We start from the raw sequence: 26545 nt of genomic DNA on the forward strand, positions 1-26545 counted from the left end.
AGAAGATTGTTTTCATCCCTTTCTGTCTGTTTGTTGGGTCGCCAAAATAGGTGACCTTTATTGTCAGTAATTCTGTCTCTTTGTTTGGATGTTTGTTTGGAGGTTTGTTCGTTTGTCATCAGCATAACTGGTAGTAAACATGGGCGGATTTTGACCAAACTCGGGTGGTAGGTACATGTTACGACCTAGTGCTTTGGAAATTGTGATGGTTGCTAGGGACGCTTTGGTTCCCTAGCAACAACCAAAAAACCTGCAAAATCGGTACCGTTCACGTGAAATCAATTCCGAAAGCCATTATCCCACGTAGGGTTATGAAATTTGGCACGAATTATCTACAGGTGATGCTCTATCAAATATATTCCGGTTTTTGTGATATATGGAATACTTTACCCGCATCGCCCCCTACAATTAGGGTATGCGCGAAAATTGGCAAAAATTGAAGGCCCCCTAGCGACCAGGTGAGTGCATCGATACGAATGAAACTTTGCGGGTTCATGGTACTCAATGAGTACTACAACTTTGCCTCAGGATATATTGGCCGATTTCGCTTAGGTCAGGGGTCAATGGTCAATTAGTGCAAAAATCGATAATATGCGACAGCTGGAGGTGCCTTCGCGCCAAATGCTACTCCTCCTAGGGTTATGGTCGGATGGTCATGAAAATTCACACTAATCGTCTGGAATACATTGTGCACTAAGGATCGAGCCGGATTTTCGATTTAGATCTTTGTTCACCCACAACACCCCCTCGAACTTTGGGGATTTCCGATTTCAAACCGCATTTTCGGTACTTTTCATTCTAATGGATACCGAGTAGTTATCAGTAGATGGAACTGGATGAGATTTGATATGCATAATCTTAAGGTGATTTCCTATCCTCTATATGACATCCATTTTGCTCTATATCTTATACTTTCCATGCTCGGCGACCCATCGCCGCCTACCGGCTTGTCTGTTTGTCTGTCTGTTTGTTTGTCTTTGTGCAGGATATCTCAAAATGTTGTGGACGGATCCAGATGAAATTTTGTGGACAGGTTGATTGTGTGACAAGGATGAACTGTTTAGATTTTGATGAAGATCTGAATCTGGATTCGATATATTTTAAGTGATTCATCACTATTGAGAGATTGGGCTAAACTAATATATAGCACGATATCTAAAAAAGTTGTGGACGGATTCGGACAAAACTTGGTTTGACAAGTTGGCTGTTTGACCACGACCAATTGATTCGATTTTGGTGGAGATCCAAATCCGGATCCGACTACTGGAATTTGAAAAGTGATTCTTCACCATTAAAAGATCGGGCTCAAAAACGATATATAGCATGATATCTCAAAAATGTATTTGGCCAGATACGTTATCCTGGATCAGACATTACTGGGCAGAGCTATGCGATCTACCGAGTGCTCTTCTAGTTTAAAACTGTTACTACTATAAGAACGCCTGGTGTTGGCTTGATGGGTCAAGTGGCTGTCTTGAGACCTTTGAGTCCTGAGTTTGACCCCCTGTCCGCCATTAAATTAACATCAGGTGAGATTGACTCAGCCTGTCATCCTTCCAAGGTCGGTGAAATAAGTACTAGTGTACTAGTAATAGGGGCATTGCATCAGCAGCATAGCTGCACCCTCAGCCAATGATGCTACTTGCAGCCTTGTGTTGCATATGAAGGAGGAGGAGGATTACTATAAGAGACCTGTGCATGCAGACTTGCACCTTCTCTGGCCTGGTCAAACTGCAGGTTTGGTCCATTGAAAGCCAACAGCATGCGTGTTCTTTATGGTGTAATACCATAACCCAGTAGGTTGCTGATCTTTTGGTGCACTGCGAGCATCTCAAAGACCACCACGATATGTTTATGGGCATGAGCCTTACAGCTGGTTAGGGCAGAGATATGGGATTTTGTTAGGGTGCTTGCAACAATTACCTTCTCTTTTTGAAAGGCACATCCAGTGAGATCTTTACCATCCACCAGAAAACAGTGTCAGTACTCTAGGTTAACCTCCTATCTGATTAATGGCACATTCGTTGATACAATGCTCTGACTACAAAATATCAGGGTGACAGTTTATATTTGAGTTGGGAATCTAATTGAGGTGAGACAGCTCTAATGTGAGTGTCCTATGTCTGGTCTATCCTGCGAAGCCCTTAAAGACTTACATTGATGGAGAATTCCAAACCTTGACTGCCATACAGAAAACTGATATTGAGTGGCTGCTATTAATTTTTTGCTGGATATGTGAAATCCAATGGAAACCAAGGTTACATGAGGTGCTTGGGCAGTGGATTGACGAGTAACAGAACATGTTGGAGGAGCGAGCTCATGAAGTGCAACACATGCAGAGCTGGGAAATGACGTGAGCTATTCATGATATAACATTGTTGCAGTGGATGAATTCCTTCTTTGGGCACGTAGTCCGTACCGATTTGTATGATGATCAATGCATGGTTCTGTTTTGCTATAAAGAACCTCAAATCAGTGTTGCATCAAATTCCACAAGCAGTGTGTACTCAAGCTTCCTTCTCACAAACTGCTGGCCTGCAATAATAAGAATTGATGGATAGATTGGGCTGCCAGAATAATAGACAAGACATGTGCTGGCTACATTATTGGGATGTTATTGAAGTTTGTTTACCAACTGAGCTTTTGATGAAAGAAACCCCACTCCAAACAATTATTATATTGTGTATATTTTTCTGACTCTATACGATGCTGCTGCTGGTGCAGGATCAGCTGGAAGACCATGTGTAAGCCGACGTTACATGGCCACTACTTGATACTTGGATGGTTCAAATATGACTTATCGCAACTTGCTGCACCGTCTTAAGACCATCTGTCGGTCTCGACTTCGCTGTTTGTCGGAACTACTAATTATACATGATGTCCTCGTATTAAGCATGGTGTTATTGATAGGAGGGAAACCACGGGGTAACATCCCTGGGTCAGATTGCAGGAGAGTGTGTCGGAGTGGTGCTGAGGTGTCGTCCACCAGACGGCGGTCTCCTTGGGTTGACCTGAGGCGGTCCCTTCGGGTGGGTGCCTGGAATGTCCTATCCCTAAGAGAGGATGATCACCTGTCTCTGTTATCATCTGAGCTCAAGCGTTTGGACATCGGGATTGCAGCTCTCTCTGAGGTTCGGAGACCGGATTGCGGCGAGATAATGGTGGGTGGTTACACCTACTATTGGTCTGGTCGCTCTGATGGTTACCATACCCAAGGAGTTGCTGTAGCTGTGTCCAATAAGCTGACCCCAATGATAATTGAGGTAACACCGGTCAACGAGCGTATTATGAGATTAAGGATTCGTCACTCCTTAGGTGTCATTTCCCTGGTCTCTGTTTATGCTCCGACTGAGGCGAGTGATCTCACCGTGAAGGATGCATTCTACGCCACACTCGAGTCTGTGGTTGATCAGTGCCCCAGACGAGATACACTTCTAGTCTTGGGGGATTTCAATGCATCGACTGGAACTGATAGGGATGGTTATGAGGTGTGTGTTGGTCCCCATGGGTCAGGAACTATGAACCAGAATAGCACTAAGTTCCTTGACTTTGCAAGAAGTCATGGACTTAGGGTGGCTGGTTCATGGTTTCAGCGCCCACAAGCTCATCGCTGGACTTGGTATTCCAACGCTGGTGGTGTGGCAAAGGAGATTGACCATGTCCTCATTGACGGTCATTGGAGGATGATCCAGAACTGCAGGGTCTACCGGAGTGCTCAGTTCCTCAATACTGACCACAGGCTTGTTGTAGCAACTCTAAAACTGCACCTTAAATCCTGGAGAATGGTACCATCCCAGCCTAGGCTGGATGTTGCCAAGCTCAGGGATGAGAGAGTAGCTGAGGAGTTTGCAAACAGGCTGAGTGGACACTTGGGGGGTCTGGGTGCATTGGGGGATCCTGAAGAGTTGTGGAGCGCCTTCAAGACCACCGTCCTTGATGTTGCCGGTGGATGTCTTGGAGTTCACCGCAGGGCAAAGAAGAATTTTGTCTCTCAAGGGACACTGGATACCATGGGCCAGGCTGAATGGCAGAGCTGAGCTGTTCAGGAAGCTGAGGCGTAAAAGTGTACGTGCACTGAGGGTGGACAAGGAGGCCTATGTGCGAGGAATCTGTGAGGGGGTAGAGCATCACCTGTGGACAGGTGATTCTCGTCCCGCTTACAGGAGAATTCGCGCATTACGTTCATCCAAGCCCATCCCTCGGAGCACTGCAGTTCGAGCAGAGAGTGGTAGGCTCTTGACAGAGGAGTCTGAAGTGAAGGCCCGCTGGGCCGGTTACTTTGAGCGGTTGTACCAGGCTGATCCCCCAGCTGTCGAGTTGGACGTCAAGGGTGTTGCAATCCCTGTTGCTGACCCTCGAATCAACTGTGGTCCACCTTCGCTTGTGGAAACACGGGCTGCGGTGAACCAGTTGAAACGGGGCAAAGCTCCAGGGATCTGTGGCATCCATGCCGAACTTCTCAAGGCTGGTGGAAATGCTGCACTCGTGTCGTTGCATGCAGTTTTGTGCTCTGCCTGGAACACAGGCATCATCCCAACTGACTGGAAGAGGGGCCTTGTTGTCCCTCTCTGGAAAGGGAAGGGTGATCGCCAAGACTGCAACAACTACCGAGGGGTGACGCTGCTCTCAGTGCCGGGCAAGGTCTTTGCTCAGATAATTCTTGATAGGGTTCGCCACCATCTGCTTGAGCACCAGCGTCCAGAGCAGTCAGGCTTTACACCAAAGAGGTCAACGATTGACCGTATCCTTGCACTTCGTGTCCTCACCGAACGCAGACGAGAGTTTTGGCAGGGGCTGCTTGCAGCCTATGTTGATCTCTGTAAAGCGTTCGATTCAGTGAATCGGGATGTCCTCTGGAGGATTCTTGGTCTTCGTGGGGTGCCACCAAAACTGATCGATCTGATGTCTGAACTCTACTCTGGTACTGAGAGTGCTGTGAAGTGTGGTGGTACCATCTCTGACTTATTTCCAGTTGTTACTGGAGTTCGTCAGGGGTGTGTACTGGCCCCCACACTTTTCAGCACTTGTATGGACTGGATTTTAGGGAGGATGTCGGAGAGATCAAGTTGCGGTGCATCGTTTGGGAATATCAAGATCTCGGACCTTGATTTTGCAGATGATGCAGTCATCTTTGCGGAGACTTTAGACATCCTTTTGGGGGCCCTCAAGGTGCTGAATGAGGAGTCGGAGCCCCTGGGATTACGGGTTTCTTGGGTCAAAACTAAGATCCAGGCTTTCGGTGACATCTTGGATGCTGCTGTCCTGTCTGTGTCTGTTTGTGGTGAGGATGATGAGGTCACGGAGAGATTCACTTACCTTGGCAGTGATATTCATGTCTCTGCTGGCTGCGAGTCAGAGGTCAATGGACGTCTGGGTCGGGCCTGGGGAGTCATGGATTCACTGGATCATGGGGTGTGGCGCTGCCGGTACCTGTGCGGGAGGACGAAAGTCCGAGTCTTCAGGTCCTTGGTACTTCCAGTCTTGCTCTATGGGTGCGAGACTTGGACTCTGACCAAGGATCTGAGACGGAGACTTAATTCCTTTGGTACCAGGTCTCTTCGGAGAATCCTTGGCTATCGCTGGTCGGATTTTGTGTCCAACGAGCGGTTGCTGAGAGAGACTCGGATGAGATTTGTTACCTGCATAGTCCGTGAGCGTCAGTTGCGGCTGTATGGACATGTGGCTCGTTTTCCTGATGCTGATCCTGCTCACCAGATTCTCTCAGCGAGGGAGTCTCATGAGTGGAGGAGGCCAGTGGGCCGACCACGTGCCTCATGGTTGCAGCAGGTTGACCATCATCTCAAGGAGATGGGGATGGGCCTGGCATCTGCCTGGGGGATGGCCAGACGGAGGCCCCTGGAGTACCGGCGGAAAGTGGACGCAGGGACGCGCTGTTCTGGCACATGCTCCCATACCTGACCTGATCTATTGTACACCGCTCCTTCCCAATTCCATTTCCAAGCTATGCATGATGTCATCGCCGGGCGGTAAAGGAAGGGAGTACTCAGCTTTTACTCCGTTTTCTTTCTTGTTTGTTTGTCCGGCCGATATTTCAGCCATCCTTTGAGCTTAGAAGCTAAAATTTGGGGACAAACGTGAAGATTTGCTTTGGCAAAAACAGTAATTTAAATTTTTTTTTATTAATCAGTTCATTTTGATTAATTATTTTATTATTATCGATTTATTAATTGTTATTTATTTTATTTGTCATCCTGACAATATCTCAGGCACCTTCGAAGCGAGGAAGCTGATATTTAGACACAACAGTGACTCAGTGATTTGGCTTGAAACAGTATTTTTGCTTTATTGATTAATCAATTAATCGATTAATTATTTTCTTTCTTGCTTGTCCGAGCGATATCTCAGCCATCCTTTGAGCTACGAAGCTGAAATTTTGGGACAAAAGTGAAGATGTGCTTTGGCAAAAAAAAAAGATTTCTTTATTTTTTTATTTATTCAATTAATTAATTAATTACTTGTGAAGATGTGCTTTGGCAAAAAAAAAATTTCTTTATTTTTTGATTAATCAATTAATTGATTAATCACTTAATTATTATCGACTTATTAATTACGTATTTATTTTATTTCTCATCCTTGCAATATCTCAGGCATATTTTGAGCGATGAAGCTGATATTTGGATGTGACAGTGACCAAGTGATTTGGCTATAAAGGGTGTTTTTGATTTATTGATCAATCAATAAATCAATTAATTATTCATTTTTCGATTAATTACTTAATTTTCAAAAAGTTACAGATTCTGATGAAACGGTGGTGATTTTGGTATGCTATTCGGCAATTGATTGAGAAATTAATTATTTTACGATTATTATTTATTTATTTTAATTATGCAATTAATCAATCAATTATTGTACACCGCTCCACCAATAAATCAATTATTGTACACCGCTCCCTCCCAATACCGACTGCATGTGCTGCAAGGCGGCATGGCCAGGCGCCGAAGGCACCCCGGCGATGTCACGCGCTGGAGGATTTGTTATTTCTTTTTTTTTAGCATGGGGTGGTGTACTTTGAATGCACCTCTACTTGTTGGCTTATATTTTATGGCAAGATTGCAGTGTTTAAACATACTACTGAGATAATTGGTGAAGATGGTATAAAGTGTTGGACCCTGTATGCTACCTTTGACTTGCCGGCATTGATGGACAAAGTGAGAGATGCAGCTCCTTTAATGGTCACCCGAAGCTTGTGACCACTGAGATAAGAGCCAAGCCAGTCTAAACGATGGCTACACATGCCATCGACTGTTAACTTGGCAAGTAAGCCCATGTGCCTTATGCAGTCAAAGGCACCTTTTCCATTTAAGGCAACAAGTGTAGCTTCTTCTGGCCATGAGAGAAGAATAGCAACACTTTACCACACTCTTAGTCATTCATTATACTATTGGATCTGAAATAAAAGTGCAGCTCTCTGTCAGCAAGCCTTTTCATGTCCATGCTCAGCTAAGTAAGGAAATGGGATGAAAGTGCTCAAATGTAAATTTGTTTTTGCACGGTATGGAAGCTTGAATGATAAGTGCCCTCTTTTCAATCATGAGGAAAAATAAATCTGATGCATGAAATAAAAGTGAAATAGCTTGGCAATTGGTACCACGAGTTTATCAGCCTGCTCCAAAAGCACACGAGATGGGCTTCCATCAAGGCCAATAGCTATAATGATGTCAGGTGCTCAAAATATTTTACTGAAGTATTTTGAGTGAAAAAGACAGACTCAGTATAGTTATATGGTTGCTTGCACATCAGACTGGCCGTCGGATGAGGCACCCCAGACCAACTGACAAATACACAGACAATTTAGCACCACAGGCCAACAGATGGTAAGCAAGGCAGCACAGATTGTCAAATACCAAAGAAGTCTACGGGCATCTGCTACTAGATGTGAGACTTTATAAACCTTTTATTTTCTGTGCCTAAGCATGACTACCATCCTAAAGTCTGATTTTCTTCCTGGCAGAATATTCCATTAATTTTTTTTTTTTGTGAAATATTCTAGCCTCACTTCCATTCTTGTGCAAACAATTTTGTCAAATCTACTCATATTCTTCATCAATGATACCTCCTCATTAACATTTTTTTCTCTTGTAAAGGCATATTTCCCAAAATTTCACTCCAAAACGCTTACTTCATCCAACCTCCTCTTTCACCTCCAGCACCATTTTCCTCCTTGCCTTCAACCAAAAACATTTTTACCACCCCACCCTAGAAGTCTGTCGCAATATTCCCAGTTTGGGAATCCTGAGACTCCCATTTTGCAGATAAGAAGTTATGTGTACACGACAAGAAATTTCCCTTCAAGTCCATTCATGCTGTCAAAACCCTCCATGTCAGTACCCTTCCTCCACCCCCCCCATCTGCTTCCCCCTCATCCCACCCTGTTTCTCCTTCCCCATCATCCCACCCTCTCTCATCTTTCCCCTCATCCTACCTCCTCTCAGCTTACCATCACTTCTCACCCTCACGGTCTCTCCCCGGCCCTCCACCTCTCTATTTCCCCCTGCCCCGCACCTTTCGGGCTTCTCCCCACCCTCCTCCAGCTTCAACCAAGCTCTGCACCCCTCAGCTTTGCCCCAGCCCTGCACCCCCTCACTCCAGCTTCCCCACAGCCCCACACCCTCCCAGCTTCCCTCCGCCTTGCAGCCATCACACTCTTGGACAGGCCTCCTTTCTACCGCCCCTGATATGAACTCATTCTGGGAATTCTTCTGCAGAAACCTGCTCTCCCTGATGTACAGATTGATCCCTTGTCGTCTTCAGTTATCATACCCATCCTCCTGCCCATAGTACACTTAATCCTGTGCTGAGGCAGTTTCCTTGAAACAACTTGCACTCTCCTCCTGGAGGGCAAATCTAACCGAAGACAACCTCAGATCATTCCACAAAGCCCACAACAGTTGTGTGTCCACTCCCAGATGAGCCAGAAATTGACATCTGTCCATCCTCAAGATTAAAATTTCAAACTTGCCTCCCTCCTCTAAAACCTTGTGGTACCTTGTCAAGTCTGTCTCTGGAGTATGCCCCCCCCCTCACATACTTTCCCTCTCCTCCAATGGCACCACAGCCGACTTCACTTATGAGAAGGCCAAATGCCAAAATTCTGTGTTTGCTTCCAAATCTTGTGTCCCCAAACCCCTCACTCTCTCTTGACCCACCATTTGCAGTCACACCCAACTGCTCCTGGACTCTGTATTTTGCACCTGAGAAGGTGGATAAGTTCCTGTCAACCCTCGACTCTGATTGAGCACCTGGACCGGATGGCATGAGCTCACGCGTCCTAAAAAACATGCTCATAGAGCATTTACCATAGGTTATCTTCCATCTGTTAGGAAATCAGCCAACATCACTGCATTACATAAGCCTGGTGTTGGCTTAGTGGTTAGGGTGGTGGCTTGGTATCCTAGGGTCCTGAGTTCAAGCCCCGTTGGCTGCTGAATTAAAATACACCAGGAGGTTGACTCAGCCTGTCATCCTTCTGAGGTCGGCAAAATGAGTACGAGTGTACTGGTATATATATTTTTTGTATATATTGTCGAGGCTCGTATGAGAGCCAACACACACAAATGCGCAGCAAGGGGAGCAGGAGACAAGAGGGGCAGGAGAGGGAATGACAAAACAGTGGGGAACAGAGACATGAAGAGATCTGTGGAAGGGAGAGGGATGGGGTGGGTGCACAAGATGGACACTCCAGGGACTTTCAGGTCCTTACACGACAGGGACTTTCAGGAAGGAAAGCAGGAAATTTGAAGGAGGTGGGTTTGGGGTGGATTAGCAGGGGTCGAAAATATGGCAGAGGTAATAAAAATAATTCCTTTCCTCCAATTACCTCATCAGAAACCATCGATTTGGAATCAGCCAATGTCACATTCACTATGCATGCTGATTCCATTCTCCCAACAATGAATGGAGGCCCTCAATGTCAGACGTGAGATCAGGGCCGTCTCACTCGACATATCTTGAGCTTTTGATACAGTCTGGCATCCCGCCTTGTTCTCCAAACTCTCTGCCTCTGATATCCAAGGCCAACTCCACTCTTGGATTACTGACTTCCTCTACTCCTGAAGTCAACATATTGCTCTCAATAGAATCCTTTAACCACCTTCCCTGTCAAGGCTGGAGTGTCCCAGGGCAGTGTTCTGGGCTCAGTACTATTCCTAATCATTATCAATGATCTCTCTGACTGAAAAATCCTCTTTATCTCTTTGCTTATGACTCCACCCTTTGCCATGACATCCCTCATCCTTCAGTTTACAGGCAGCAGCCTCTTCCCTCTCATGAGACCTTGATAAAATCACAAGCTGGTCAAACCACTGAGAATATGTCTTTTAATCCTGAGAAATCCCACACACTCACTCTCTTGGATAGGACCGTATGACAAAAAAATTCTCAACAATCCTCTTGAAGAAGGTCAGTCACTCAAACTCTTTGGTCTCATTCTCAGCCATGATCTTCATTGAGCAAACCACATTTCAAAGTTCGACTGGGCATCCTTCATCATGCAAAGTCCTTCCTTGGCACACCTGAACACCTGTCCACCTACAAGGTTTTCGTACACAGCTTGATGAAACACTGCTCTCCCCTCTGGGCTGGCACCTCTGCCTCACACCTTGCTCAGCTTGACAGCGTGGATGCCAATGCCTTCAAGATCATTTGAACCTCCTGCAATGAAGCTAAGTCTATAGGTCTATCACTTTGCCATCACCGACAGGTTGGTGGCCTATCTGTCTTCTTCCACCTCTTTTCTGGTCCTGCTTCCTCTGCATATGCCTGGTGTTGGCTTAACGGTTCGGCTGGTGGGCTTGGGATCCTGGGATTCTGAGTTCAAATCCTCCTCGGCTGTTGAATTAATACAAAGTGGGGTTGACTCTGCCTGTCATCCTTCCGGATTCGGCAAAATGAGTGCCAGCTTGCTGGTATCCTGTGTTGGAGTAGCGACCCATCCAGGATTGTGCCCAATAGCCAAGGAGAATACTTAGGTAGCACCAACGCTCTGCAGAGTATGGTCCCGATGGATGAATGGATCCTCTTCCCTCTCCGTGTTTTCTCCCCCCCCCCCACAAATATCTACAGGGCATGCGTGGTCCACCAGCAACCCCCACCCCCCCCAACCACTATCTTCGATCATCCCCCATCCAAAACCACGATCCTTTCTATACCCTTTAAACCACCCCGGCCCTCCCACATCACCAAATTTTGCTTTTGTATCCATCTTGTCCATCTATTGCATTCTTCCTCATGCCTCATTGTTTCCCGCATCCCTTGTTTGTCCATCTCCATCTATTTTCTCCCTCGGCCCTGCTGTTGGCATTTCTCCCCTTCTCTTTCTGATGTTTCTTTTGTTATGTTGCATTCTGATCCGCTCTGTGTTCTAGCTCTTCCACGAGCTTTGACTATGTATACAAAAAGAAAAAAAACGCCAAGAAAACAGTTCTTTCTTTTTTAATCTTCATGATTAATCGAAGCCAGCTCGCTCATACTCCTGTAAGTATCCTCTCACCCTGAGGTGCACCTTCTCTTTTACAATTACAAACGTTTTTGGAAAGTAGTAACCATAACTGAGCATGGAACTCAAGATGAGGTCAAACTATACTTCTATGCAACGTTTTCTCCAAATATTTTATGACCGTTCCCATGACAATGGACCCGAAAATCCTATTTGACATGTACACATGGAGGTAGGTTAAGCACACCGACAAAAGGTGCTCTTTGTGAAGACAATTATGAATCTAATTTAAAATGTCATTCAAACATAAATGGTACCCCCTCACCTTCCCCTCCCACTCAACATGCTCTGTGTTTTCCAATCACTACTAGGCCAAGGCAATTTTTGCACACCAGCATGTAGCACGCAGTAGGGGTATCAACTTGATAAGTTGGTACAGTACTTTGAAAATAGTTTCACCTGATCAAGGTTTAGAGAAGATAATGATATTGTTGCATATTTCTCTTGAGTGGATTACTATGGCCTGTAAAAGACTTGATGAAGCCCAAAAATGGCAAATTATTGGGATGAAGAATGCTGGGATGTCCTCCAGTGAAATTTGATGTCAAAATGGTTTCCATCAGACTGTTATCAGCAGATTGGTCGACACGCATCTACAAATCAATGAGGTTTAAGACAGCCATCGATCTGGACGATCCAGGGAAACCACAAACAAAGATGCAGTTCTCATGAGGTTTGTTCGATGCAGTCCTTTCACCACAAGCACAGCATTGCGACATGAATGGAATCTGTCTCGGCTATCCACGAGAGCTGTCTGAACTGGCTTCGTGCTGCACGTTACAAAGCCAGGATGGGAGACAATAATATGGATGTCCTCTTCTCGCCGGAGAACACAAAACGGACCTCTTGGCGTGTCAGGCATGTCAACACTCAAATCTCACATCCTGGACGAAGATCTATTGGTCTGATTTGTTATATATATATATATATATATATATATATATATATATATATATATATATATATATATATATATATATATATATATATATATATATAATAACAATTACAGAGTTATATATACTAGTACGGGCCTGTAGGGGCGTAAACGACGACTGGATTAGGGCATTATTTCAATTAGATCGGACCAACCGTATCATAAATGGCCATAACTTGGGAAACACCTGGGAAACATACTCAGGTCTCCAGCGTCAATTGTGATGTCATATCAAATGAAGAAGAATTGAGACGCCCCCAATCTCTCTCGCTCCCCCCTAGTCTCGCCCCTCCTCTCTCCCCCCTCCTCTCTCCCCTCTCTCTCGCCCCTCCTCTCTCCTCTCTTGAATTGTGACGCCCCTTTCTCTCACGCCTCTCTCCCTCCCCTCTCTTGCCCCCTCTCTTTCCCCCTCTCTCTCCCCCCTCTCTCCCCCTCTCTCCCCCTCACTCACCCCTAGTCTCACCCCTCCTCTCTTCCTCCTCTCTCTCCCCCTCTTTCTTCCCCCCTCACTCTCCCCCTCTCTCACCCCTAGTCGCGTCTCCTCTCTCCCCCTCCTCTCTCGTCCCTCTCTCTCGCCCTTCTCCCTCGCCCTCTCTCTCGCCCCCACTCCCACCCCCTCTCTCACACCCCCCTCACACCCCCTCTCCCGTCCCCCTCTCTCGCTCTCTCTCTCTCGTCCCCACTCCCACCCCCTCTCTCTCCCCCTCTCTCCCCCCTAGTTTCACCCTTCCTCTCTCACCCCTCCTCCCTCGCCCCCTCTCTCGCCCCCACTCTCATCCCCCTCTCCCCCCTCCCCCTCTCTCGCAGATATTGGTCGACAGATAAATGGCCGTAACATGGAAACCGCTCGTCTGATTAATATCAAATCTCAAAAAGGCACATCTGCGGGTCCCCAGCAATATTCCTGGCAAGTTTCAATCAGATCGGACCGTCAATCGTGCAAAAATAATAATAATAATAATAATAATAAATACATAAATAAACATTAATTGTGACGTCAAAGCACCGTGTCCTGTCATTGGTCGACAGATAAATGGCCGTAACTTGGGAACCGCTCGTCCGATTAATATCAAACCTTGAAAAGGCACATCCACGGGTCCCCGGCAATATTCCTGGCAAGTTTCAATGAGATCGGACCGGCGGTCGTCGAGAAACGGCGGTCGCAGACAGACAGACAGACACACAGAGATTGCTGGAATTATAGATAGATACTAAGCAATTTGTTTCATCCAAAAAAGTGGACATACAAGTGTTAACATCGCACTGAACACAATCCACCACCGAACAGTCACTCGTAAAAAAAACAATTGGGACCACCGTAAGACCCTCAATCCAGCATGCACTTTACATAACTTCACTTGCAGTGAATAAAGTGCTTACCTTTTAAAGATGGTTCTTGTGATGCAGTCCACTTGAAGATGTGAAAGACAGCAAAAGTGATGCAACATGAATGAAATGCGACCTCAGTGCGATAATACTCGTTGGAGGTCTCTGCATTTTATTGGAAGAAGAGCTCGGAGAATAACAATAATAAGATGAAGTGTTCTGGAGTCGCATACTCTTGAGCAGTTTGTGCATTTCGCTTTGGCTCTTCTTGAACAGCAGTATGACCTGGGTGGTAGGCAGGACTTGTCATGCTGCTCAGCAGTATTTTCAACTCATTGTCATGATGATAATGATGATGATGATGATGATGATGATGAGTTGCAAGCAAGACGAGAGCACAGCTGCCAGACAGAAAAAAAAGAGCACAAGCATCCTCTATTACACTTGCCAAAGGGCATCATCTGTTTATGTGCCCAGGTGGCCCCTCAGTGCATCTCTTCACTCTCATGAAGTTTTCTTTTTATCTATGTTGATGACATATTTGTTGTCAACAACACAGACTAATTGTTGGCTTGCTGTGAGGTTGCCAAAAATGATATTGCTGGAACACTTGACGTAACAACGCTCTCCGGCTGGTTGAGCAGAAGCAAGATTTTCTGTAGTATTTTTAATCACACAACTTTATTTAAGTTTTTTTCAGGCTGCTTTGCTTACTGTTCTCTTCTCGTTCCTGCTCTTTCGTCACCTTGTTGCATCCACGTTTTGTCCCACAGCCCCAATGTCAGTGTGTTGCCTTCGACTCTGTGACGTCAATTCTCCATGAGCCTCGACTTTGCACACAAAAACCCCGTTTCTATTACCAATGCCTAGAGGCAGCGAGGAAGGTCATATCGACATATTTTGCAGCCTGAAGCCACACCAGTATGGCAGGAAGTGAAATTTGGGCTGTTACATAATAATAATGAGTGATGAACTTTCCTTAATATACTTTATACTCCTGAAAGTTCTCTCCCCCGAACCCCCCCCCACCCCCACACGTACCCCATCTCCTCCACAGCTTTTTCTCGGTGTTAAAAAAACCCAGAAAGTTTTCCACTTAAAGCTGTAAGGCAACAGATTATGCAATTACATCTGAGAACTGCGTTTCCCCAGAAATAACCTTGATATCCCTGTTCTCCTGGAGAGGATTAAATATCCATCTGATTGTAAGGCTCTGCCAAGTTTGTTGCCCGCACGGAACTTCACTTGTTATTCCAATTCTCTCTGAAGTTCCATACCGTGTACCATTGTCATCTGCACAGGCCATGCCATCTCGGGCACCCGAGTTGAACACCAATAAGACCTGAAAGCACGTAAGGCCACCGACGTAGGAGAGAGGAATAACAATTTCAACCATCATGTCTACCTCCGCCATATTAAAGTATCAGTTCGGTGTGCACCTGGAATGTATCCATACTTTGGCAAATCAATGGGAACCATTGCACAGTCTTGGAGAGGTTTTTCCTTTTTTAACTCCGGTGTCTGTGACTTTATCTGCCTCACAATGTGACAAGCACCACCCCCGCTAATGGAGATAATTTGGCGCGTGCTAAGGGGGGAGCGATGTTGTTGCGCATCAGCTCCAGGCGGAGGAATCCCGTGGTTATGCTGCTGACAAACGTTCCAAGTGAGTGATACCTTCTGTCACGTTAAGAAAAACAAATTCCAAATTGTGGTACAAATTATCAGAGGGTGAAGGAGAGCAAGAGGGACAACATGGCCAAAGCATATTGTAATAACCTCTTCCTTTTGCATTGCATTCTCTCAGCTCACCAATGTTTTGTTGAAAACCCCCTTTCATTGCTGGGCCCCTCAATCAAAGACCTCTCAGTCACTTGATCCACCTCCCTCCAGGCACGTTGCTACAAATGAGTGCAAGACCACTCCTCGTGCCATCTGTGCTCATGCATTCCCTGTGCTCTGACTCCTTGGTGACTTGAAAGTACAGTGAGCTGTTACATAATAATGAGTGATGAACTTTGCTTAATATACTTTAATACGCCTGAAAATTCCCTCCCCATCATTCCCCCCCCCCCCCACACCTCCACCTCCACCCCTGGCAGAAAGCTTATTAAAGAACCTCCACAAACCTGATGGGAAGCAGATATCTCGTATTGTTTTGCCATGTTTCTTCATTCGTCAATCATCTTACATGAAATTCCATCAAAATAGCAGAGTGTGCAGCAAAACTGATTGCACGATTAGGAAGATTTACCAAAAGTTTGTGTTTTGTCTGTAAAGCTCAATGCTGCACATAATAACGTTTGCGTATTTTATTCTTATTTTTATGGGTTTGCCGGCCGGGTCATGAGTGGCTTCTAAGAACCGCTTCCCGCCATTTGACCCTGAAGCCGATGAGCATCAGATAACTCCGTGGTACAACCTTTTGCTAAGCAACCATGGATGCTGTCTGAGATGATTAATTTAGGTAGGGTCCTCACGTCCAATTCCTGCATTACCTTCCTGGAAAGTTAATCCCCCCAGATAGGGAACCGTGCTTCTCAATGCCCCACTCCTGTTCAATCAGCATGGTCGAGCAATAATGTCAGTGGGACGTTCACTAATCCTAACTGTAGCGAAACAGCGGGGCAAAACTCCCATCCACTATTTACACACAAGTGTCTACCCAATGGAGAAGATGATGTTGGGGCAGTTTGGAAAGTTTTTCTAAGATTTTTCAAAGGACCCATATTTACAGACAAAACAGTTATTTACAGAGCAAAAACATTGTCACAAAGAAAGATCTTACGCTTAAGCATACAAACCCTTTATTCATTCATCTTACCACAAATCTCCTGACACAGGTACCTCAGTCACTGTGGGAAACAAGATAAGCAGGGTGATAGACAGATAAAGTGAAGTATGTGGGGTATGGTGTCGACCGCGAACTCACCCGTACCTGAGTGGGACGGCTTACGTGCAACAAACAAGGTGTATGGTGTGGGTGATTGAAAAGTGCAGGTGGAAAGCACGGTGTATGCAGGTGCGTGTAATGTGAGCTCTGAAAAGAACTGTTCTGGACCTAAGACGTGTGGAGAGAGAAGTCAGTTCTGACGAGATTTGGACAGGGATAAGATGGTAACCACACCTGGAAGCCTGCGGCCCCACTCTCGTTCCGCCTCGTGTTTCTCAGTGCTCGTTCCATCGCGTTCCCTATGCCTTTGACATGGTTCACCTTGAACTCTTCGAACCGACACACGGAACTAACGCTCGGAATTGATGCTCGACTCTTCAGAACAGGGCTCTTTCTCTCTCCAAACTGAACTCAATTGTCTCCTCTCGCTCAGAACTCATATGAACTGTTCTGCCAAGGATATCATTGCCTTCGCCTCTGTCGCAACTCATGTCCACTTTTCGGCATCGAGCAATGCCGATTGGCTGGTGCGCTGTGATCCAGCTATCGTGATTCATCCCCGGAGTGCAATGGGCAGGGCTGCTGGGTTTTTTTCATTATCGCGGTGAGGACAGGGCGAGCAGAAGGGCCATACATTCCTCTAGATGCCCATGCAAATGCCCAACCGCTGTGGCTTAAATGGTCGGAGTGCTGGTGAAATGGAACGCCACTTAAATTTGTGTTAAACAAGTGTTTTGAGAATGTGGTTTGAGAATGGAGTATGAGAATGAGGTCTGAGAGTTAGGCTTGAGAAATGGAGTATAAGAATGATGAGAGAAAGAATGGAGTTTGAGAAGGAGGGAAAAGATAATGGGGTAACTCTAACTGCACTCACAATGCATCTTTCCCTTCCACTGATATGAAGGGAGAAGTAATCTAACCAAACAAAATACTACGGATATATCTCAACTCCAGGGTTCCTTGATGTGTTGGATGTAACTCCTTGTGGTCTTCCAAAACCACAACAGTATTCTGGTGGTCTGCCCGGAGGCAAGTTCAGTCCTGCCAAAGCAGTTTCTTGTCAAGGGTTGCACTAGGTGGCTTGGCGTTGCCTTACCAGCAGTATTTAGGGCAGGAATTTGTACTTTGTTCAGGGTGCCGGGGATAGCTCGCCTACTCTTCGCAAAAGACACTGTGGGGTCTTTAACTTCCAGCAAGTAATTCCGGTCGGCGGGGCACCTAGTTTAACGGCCATCCATGGGACGGCAAACACATTGATGATTCGCTCTGCCTGTGCAACACTGGGAAGACAGTTTACAGCTGGGTTTACAACTCAAACCCAGGTTAGACGGCTTAGCGGTGAGTGTGCGTACCTCTCGGCCATCCTTTCAGTCCTTCCATGCTGAAAATAATTTCTCATGAGATCCGTTCACATTCTCACCAGATTTATTTGACACCTAATGATTCTCATAGGAGATTTTGGTGAGGGCTGTAGTTGACAGTCACTGTGAGGCCTTGTCGACGCTGATCGGCTCTCTGAGATGAATCATTAGCAATCGTGCATTAAGATATTTTGATAGATTGAATTAATGTGATGTTTTTAGAGCGCAGGCATGATGTGCCAAATGGCCTCCTCCTGTGTCTGCATTCCTTGTGTTTCCTTCCAAGGTATTTTGAGACACCTGACTAACTATTGTTGTTTGCATTCTATCTTGACCTTGGTCCAGATGAACCCCTGAAGACTAAACATCACTGACACTTTCCTTATCTCTACGCTTTCCATAATAGCTGTATTTCGTCATGCATACCCCAAGAGCATGCAAATATAGAATGTGCTTCGCCACAGTGACCTTAATCTGTCCTTACCCGATAGTCTTCTGGCCTTGTTTGGTTTGTTTGTGTCGGCAGCAACTAAACGAGGTAGTAAACTCATGATGAGGTCATACACAAGGATAGACGAGGAAATTTGATGTAGGAGTCTCATCATTGTCCATTCTGCTAAATAATTCTTCTGCACTGATTTGGTCTAACTCTGTGCCCTTCATTATCTTAAACATCTCCGTCATGTCCCATCATAATCGCCTCATTTGTTATGTTAAAGAAAGGCAGTCATTATGGCAGATGAAGGAGGTCACTCTGGAATGACAGGTAAAAGAGGTGACTCACTAAACACATACATTAAATGCTGTTTCAGGGGTATGCATAAGGAAATGCTGCTATTATGGACGGTCACAAAATGCTGTAATTTTTTTTTTTACACATTCTATTTACAAGGGAGAGTGGAACTTGTTTTTTTTTGTGATGGAATAAGTTTAATTACTGGATGAATATTTTTTGACATTTTAAATTGAATAATTATTGTTTACCTGTTTCATCAGTTGCACACCAATTAATACAATGGAAATTGCTGTTGTATCATGTATAGTATGACGTCGGCAGTACCTCTGATGTGTGTTTTTATATTATTGCGTGCATCTTTTAAACATAGAAAAACACCAAGATCAGGGCCAGCCCGAGATCAAATGACGTCCTAGGCAAGGGGCATCTCAGGTGCCTCTCTCCGTTTGTTCAATTTTTTAATACCACATGAGATGTTAACGAGTGCAGGCAGTGGTTTGGGTACAGCAAGGGAATGCAGTGGTGATAAGGAATAGTGATGATAACAAAGAAATGCGGTGGTGAGGGGGTAGCAAGGGAATGCGGTGGTGAGGGAGTAGCGAGGGCACGCAGTAGTTGAAATAGCGAGGATAGAGAGGTTTAAGATAATGAAGGGTATCAAGAAAATATGTGCAAAAGAGTTCTCAGCAGAAGAGACAGTGATAGGACCAGGGGCCATAGCCTGAGAGTAAAGAAGACGAGAGTTAAGACGGTAGTAATGCAGGGGACTTTCACTCAGAGAGTAGTTAATGCATGGAATGGTCTACCTGGAAAGGTAGTGGCAGCAGAAACAGTAGATAATGTTAAATTAGAATTAGATAGGTACCTGGAAGCATTGGAATAGTCAGGAATAGGACTGGTAGGCAGAGTATGGATGGTGATTGTGTACATCTGTGTTGAGTGTGATGTTCTGTGTGTGAGAGTCAAGGGATAGAGCATGGTCAGTATGTATTATTCACCCTATAAAACCACCTTTGCCAACCTCCCGCACCTTGCCGAAAAAAAAAGAAAAAAGTTTCCATTTTTGCTTCAGCACCCAGGTGATATTGCTGTTTGCCTGGTGTTGGCTTAATGGAGAGAGTGGTGGGCTTGGGATCCCAGAGTCCTGAGTTCAAATCCTGATTGGCTGTTGAATCAAATACTGCTTTTCTGTTGAATTAATACCAGGTGGGGTTGACTGCTTGTCATCCTTCCAAGGTCGGCAAAATGAGTGCCAGCTTGCTGGTATCCTATGTCTGAGTGGCGAACCGTCCAGGATTGTGTCCAATAGCCAAAGAGTCTGCTTCGGCAGCACCAACGCTCTGCACAGAGTATGGTTCTGATGGATGGATGGATATCGCTGTACTTGCCACCAAGGGCATTGTTGCGCACTGGCACGTGGGGCATGTGCCCCAAATGATTTTGCCGTGCTTCAAATCTATTTTAGCCCCTTGGCTATGATAGGCCACATTATAACGATGAGCCTATTTTTGACACCTATATTGTTCAACCATAATGAGCTTGTATAACCTGGTGTTGGGGTGGTGGCTTGGGATCCAAGGGTCCTGTATTCAAGCCCTGTTTGCTGCTGAATTAACACCAGGGGGTTGACTCAGCCTGTCATCCTTCTGAGGTCAGCAAAATGAGTACCAGTGTGCTAGCCTAAAGGCTGCGTGCCAGACAGTATTAAATCTCAAGAGATGTCAAGAACGATGGCCCCGATATTTTGTTTGAGATATAGTGCATCCATCGATTGTTGAGTTCAAAGAACCAATATGTCCATGATAGAATCGTCAGGGTAGAAACCAAATTGATGATCAGATATTATGAGAGTTGGAGAAGATGTAATGCCCGAGTTAGACAGCAATGACGGAGTCCATTCCTTTACTTATGATGTGAAGAAAGCTGACCAGTCATGGATATAATTATGGACTTAAAACCTTTCTTATGAATAGTAATGATGTTTACATGGTCAAGGCTCATGGAAGTGATGCAGCAGAATGGGTTGGAACAAAATGTAAAGGGAGAAACACAAACAGCAGGGTGGAGGTGAAAGTGCGAGTGAGATCAAGGGGAGGGAGAGAAGGACACATGGGTGGTGAACAAGCTGCACACAAGCTGAGTAAAATGGCAAGAAGAAGAAGAAGGGGAAAGTGGGGATGAAACAGAAAAGGAACAAACCAACTGATGACTCACAAACGAACAAGCCGGGAGGCGACATGTGTGGTCGCCATATAATTGTATACTAGTCATACAGTTTTTGACGGATCGGGCTGAAATTTTTGGCAGAGGTTGATTATAGTGCGCATAAAAGTGCGGAAGCCGATTTTTGATTTTCGAAAAAAAAATAAATATAAATATTTTTCGGATTTTTTTCAAAATTTTCAAAGTCCCGTTGCTAGGCAACGGTGGCATCCATAGCAACGGTGCTCAAAAGCATACAACTAGATCCTGGTATGAACCTACCAGTCAAGTTTCATCAAAATTGGTTGACTCCTCTGGCCGCCAGAGCTGTCCATTACATACATACAGACAGAAGGAAAACCTGAGAATAACGGTAGTGTAGCGACCACCCAAAAGGGGTGTGGGAGAGGGTGGCAAAAATCACAATACCCTGGAAAAATCTCTTTCTCTCTTTCTCTCTTTCTCTCTTTCTCTCTTTCTCTCTTTCTCTCTTTCTCTCTTTCTCTCTTTCTCTCTTTCTCTCTCTCTCCCCACTATTCCTTGCCATGGTACACTGACTGACTCCTGTGGTGAGGCAGTTGCTCTGAAACAACTTGGCTTCTCTTCCTGGAAGGTAAATCTGACTGAAGCCAATCTCAGTACATTCTAAAAAGTCCACAACAAGTGAGTGTCCACTCTCAGGAGAGCCAGAAAACAACCTCTGTCCAACCTCAACAATGAACTTTTAAACTTGTCTCCCTCCTCTTTCAACTTCTCTAAAACCTGGTGGCACCCCGTTAAGTCTGTTTCTGGAGTTTGCCCCCCCCTTCTTCCTTGGATCTTGTGTAAATGGGTTGATGTGGTGTTCGCGCAGGCATGATGGGCTGAATGGCCTTCACCTATGTTGGATTTCCTTGTTCCATCCTTTCCTTCTCCTCAATTGGTACCACAGCCGACTCCACTCGTGAGAAGGCCGAATGCCTCAATTCTGTGTTTGCTTCCAAATATTGTGTCCCTAACCCCTCACTTTCTGTACCAACCATTTGCAGTCACACACAACTGCTCCTGGACTGTGTTTTTGCACCTGAGAAGGTGGAGAAGTTCCTATGAACCCTTGACTCTGTGCAACTGGTCAACCCTCGAGGAAACCAGAGTTCTTGAGTAAAACAGTGTCAATACTGTCAGGTCGAATTGCAGAGAAAGTGTCAAGATTGACTGAAAACCTCTCAACCTTGGTAGGGAAGAAGTCCCCATGCTAAAGAGAGCAATATGTGTTGGCGAAACAGGATTGAGGACTTTAGCCTCTTCAGTAAAGACAACAAAGATCTTTAGTGTTTCCCAGAGCAGAATCTAACATCACTCCTTTCAGTATATTTACCCCATGCACGCAAAGTGAAAAGCAGGGTTAAGCAATTGGTTCATGTCTGTCCGTCTCTCCGTCCGTCTGCACACAAATGTCAGTTTATGATTGAGAAACAACTTATATAAAATTAATGTTATATTTTGAACACAAAATGGAATGTCAATCGAAAGACAAGCCTGCCGTCTAACTGTACTTTGTCTCTGAATTTGTCCCGAACTCCGGATCGCACTTGCACAGAGGAGTGCAATAATTTTTTTTTAGTCTGTCTGCCTGCCTGGTAGTCATACAAAATTGAAAATCATTCTGAACAGGAAACTTACTGTTTTTAAGGATGTTATAAAGGACACAAACAATAAGCACAAATAACTAATGTGACGTGTAATATAGGGTGATGCCGTAGACACTGTGCCAATGGAGATAAAACGGAAGTAAACCATTGGAATTAATATATTTATACGTTCTTTACAATCTTTATTAAATTTAAAATTAATTATAAATTTGAACACTGGAGAACACAAATCGCCTTCTTGTCACTTCCAAGAACACCCAGTTTTGTAGTACTTGGACACGTTCTACAAAGTAGTGTATAAGACTGCTTCAATTGTGCTAAACTTCTGGAATTTTTTTAAAGGAACTTTAAAATCATTATTTTATTTCAATTGAAGAACATAATTGAACAGTGTGGGGTAACATGTTCTATGAACTCTCTTGTTATTTAACACAGTTGGAATACAGGCCAGGATGGAATTTAAGCAAAACAATCCACAAATTAAATACTCAGTCTGTGAAGTTACCTTGTGGCCTTTAATGAGTCTGTGAATACATGAGACATTGGTCTGCTGTGTCTCATTTGATTATCTCGGTTTAGGCTGCACTTGTTTGATATCTTTCAGTGCCTTTCGGTGGAGGTCTGTCTAATCACGGAACTTGAAAGCATTTTCCTTATTATGTGAATTTTGAGAAAACAAGTGCCACCTATGTCTATGTTCTTTCTGTGATATTTAACTAATTATATAATAATAATAACAATCAGTCCGGTTTTATTAATGTAAAAAAAACATACAAGACCATAGTCCGAAGACTAAAACAGTCATGTTTACATTAGAATGAGAAAAAATAAGCCAGAAAACATTTCCAGAAAAAAAAAAAAAAAAAATATATATATATATATATATATATATATATATATATATATATATATATATATATATAAATAAATACATTTCAAAATCAAGCACAAGCATGCAAACAACAACAAAAAAATTCAACAAGTTGGTCTATAAATGAAAAATAAGTGTACGAGGTATACAAATATCCAAACAAGCCGGTAGGCGACATAGGTGGTCGCTACATAATTTCATACTAGTCATATAGTTTTTGACTGATCGGGCTGAAAATTTTTGACAAAGAGGTTGATTATAGTGCGCATAAAAGCGCGGAAGGCGATTTTTGATTTTCTAAAAAAAAATATTTATATATAAATATTTTTCGGATTTTTTTCAAAAATTTCAAAGTCCCGTTGCTAGGAAACGGTGGCTCCATAGCAACGGTGTTCAAAATCATAGAACGAGATCCTAGTTTGAACCTACCAGTCAAGTTTCATCAAAATCGGTTGACTCCTCTGGCCTCCAGAGCTGTCCATTACATACAGACAGACAGACGGAAAACCTGAGAATAACGGTCGTCGAGCGACCACCCCAAAAAACCCAATATAAATGAATTTAGTAAACATTAAAAAGTTTAAAACATTCAATAATTATTTAAAATATGTGAAATGTATGACAGTGCAAGGCAAATTGTTGACAATGAGGGCTTCGGACAAAACAAGAATATTGCACCTTATTCTGTTGTGAATTTAACAATTGCACTTCGAGCTGGAATGTAAGACTGTTTGCATCTCTGAGTTCTCACTTTGGGGGAGGAAGGGGGGGGGGTGATCTGGTGTGAGTTTCTCAACCACATTTTGGATAATTCTTGGCATCTAATAATAATAGCATTCCTTTCACACCATAAAGGCACACAGGGCTCCTGAGGCAGTTTCATTGGCAAGGAGTGCAGTCCTGGATGGGTCACCGCTCCAATGCAGGTCACCCCAAATGGTTATTACTCCAGTACACTGGTACTCATTTCACAAAACTCTGACAACAGGCTGAGTCAACCCCACCTGGTGTTATTCCAATGGTTGACAGGGGCTTGAACTCAGGACCCTAAGGTCCCAAGCCAGCCACCTTAACCACCAAGCATCTTGGCATCGAGGGGGGAGTAAATTATGATTATTACACAGATATATGTGTCAGAACATACAAATTACACCAGCGTGCATTATATTCCTTTGGTATCGCAGTTTTATAATAGGTGGTTCACAAATTTTGATGTTAATTTTTTTTTTGTATATAATGTCGAGGCTCATGGAAGAGCGAGAAGCGAGAACAAATCAGGATATGAGAGAACAAAAGGAAGAGCAGAAAGAAAGGAAAAACACCAACAGCAGGGTAAAGGGACAAATTAGAGGGAGATTGAAGAAATAAGGGATGTGGGGAAGAATGAAGGGTCGGGGAGGATGTGCAGGATGACCAAGGTGGATACAGAAGCAAACTCTCAAGAAGGAAAGACTGAAAATGTCGAAAGAGGTTGGCTTGGGGAGGGTCAATGAGGGTAGAAAAGATCATGGTTTTGGATGGGGGATGATCTGAGATGGTGGTGAACAGCTGTCTTTTGAAGACTGGATGGAAGAATGAGATTAAAGAGAATGTGGAAGTTGATTCCACAGGTGGGGAAAAAAGAAGAACGAATGAGTGAAGATGAGCAATGATTCTGGAAAATCACTTTGATCTTCTTTCTTAAAACTTTAACATACATAGTTCCAGGAAAGGCTTAGTTTTTGGGCAACATTATCGCAAGCAGGCTAAAGGCTTATGTGACATTACTGCATTTTTACAATGTCTTGTGTTAGTTTTATTTCGGTTTTTATGATTTTTGTTACATTGTCTTGCGATGTTATTAAGCGAGTTAATAACACCCTTTGGCATTACAGGAAATAAAGGTGTGGGTTTGCAGTTAGAATTATTTCACTGTGGGTTGGCCTATTTGGCATTCCCATCTGAGCACACACCACCCATTAATGTAAAATTAAACTAATACTGGAGTTTTGCCCGAAGGGAGATTCAAGCTGCCAAAGCATCCACACAGCAAGGATGACGCTGGGTTGTTTGTCGTTGCCTTCCCAGTGTTAATCAGTGCAGAAGTTTGTCATTTGTTCAGCATACCATTGATAGCTCACCGACTTACTATTGATAGCTCACTTACTCTTTGTGAAGGACAGTTTATAGCTTGGCCAAGATTTGAACCCAGACAAGATAACTCAGAGGGGGTTGTGCATACCTGTATGTTATCCTGCCAGCACCAAACCCAAGCATCAGGGAGGATGTGTGTATCCATCCATCCATTGGGACCATACTCTGTGCAGATCGTTGGTGCTGCCTAAGCAGTCTTATTGGCTATCAGGCACAATCTTGGATGGATACCAGCAAGCTGGCACCCATTTGCCGACCTCGGAAGTATGACAGGCCGAGTTAACCCCACCAGGTATTAATTCAACAGGTGAACGGGATTTGAACTCAGGACCCGAGGATCCCAAGCCCACCACCCTAACCATGAAGCCAACACCAGGCATATGTGTGTATATACATTGATGAGCCAAAACATTATGATCACTGACAGGTGAAGTGAATAACATTGATTATCTTGTTACAATGGCACCTGTCAAGGGGTGGGATATATGAGGCAGCAAGTGAACAGTCAGTTCTTGAAGTTTATGTGTTGGATGCAGGAGAAATGGGCAGGAGTAAAGACCTGAGCGACTTTGATAAGGGTCAAATTGTTATGGCCAGACGACTGGGTCAGAGCAATCTCTGAAAGGGCAAGGCTTGTGGGGTGCTCCCGGTCAGCAGTGGTGAGTACCTACCGACAGTGGTCCGAGGAGGGACAAACCACAAACCAGCGACAGGGTGTTGGGTGGCCAAGACTCATCGATGCGCGAGGGCAACAAAGACTATCCCATCTGGTCCGAACCGACAGAAGGTCTACTGTGGCACAAGTCACAGAAAATTTTAATGGTGGGCGCGGGAGGAATGTGTCACAATCCACAGTGCATTGCACCCTGCTGCATATGGGGCTGCGTAGCCGCAGACTGGTCAGAGTGCCCATGCGACCCCTGTCCACCATCGAAAGCAC

The 26545-nt window shown here is 44.6% G+C and overlaps 2 protein-coding genes across 22 annotated transcripts in view; one reads left to right on the top strand and one right to left on the bottom strand.

Moving 5' to 3' along the window:
* LOC147027014 (uncharacterized) overlaps positions 1-14285 on the bottom strand; it is a 37145-nt gene extending 22860 nt beyond the window's left edge. The window contains exon 1 of the mRNA XM_085883029.1: positions 13833-14285. The gene's annotated coding sequence lies outside the window, so the exon portion shown is untranslated. The remainder of the gene's footprint in view (positions 1-13832) is intronic.
* Positions 1-26545, top strand: part of LOC147027013 (uncharacterized) — a 227166-nt gene that overhangs the window by 47646 nt on the left and 152975 nt on the right. The gene's annotated exons all lie outside the window — the stretch shown is intronic.

The sequence above is a fragment of the Eptatretus burgeri genome, chromosome 5 (assembly GCF_056783735.1).
Source record: "Eptatretus burgeri isolate ZD-2024b chromosome 5, Ebu_testis_v1, whole genome shotgun sequence".
NCBI lineage: Eukaryota > Metazoa > Chordata > Myxini > Myxiniformes > Myxinidae > Eptatretus > Eptatretus burgeri.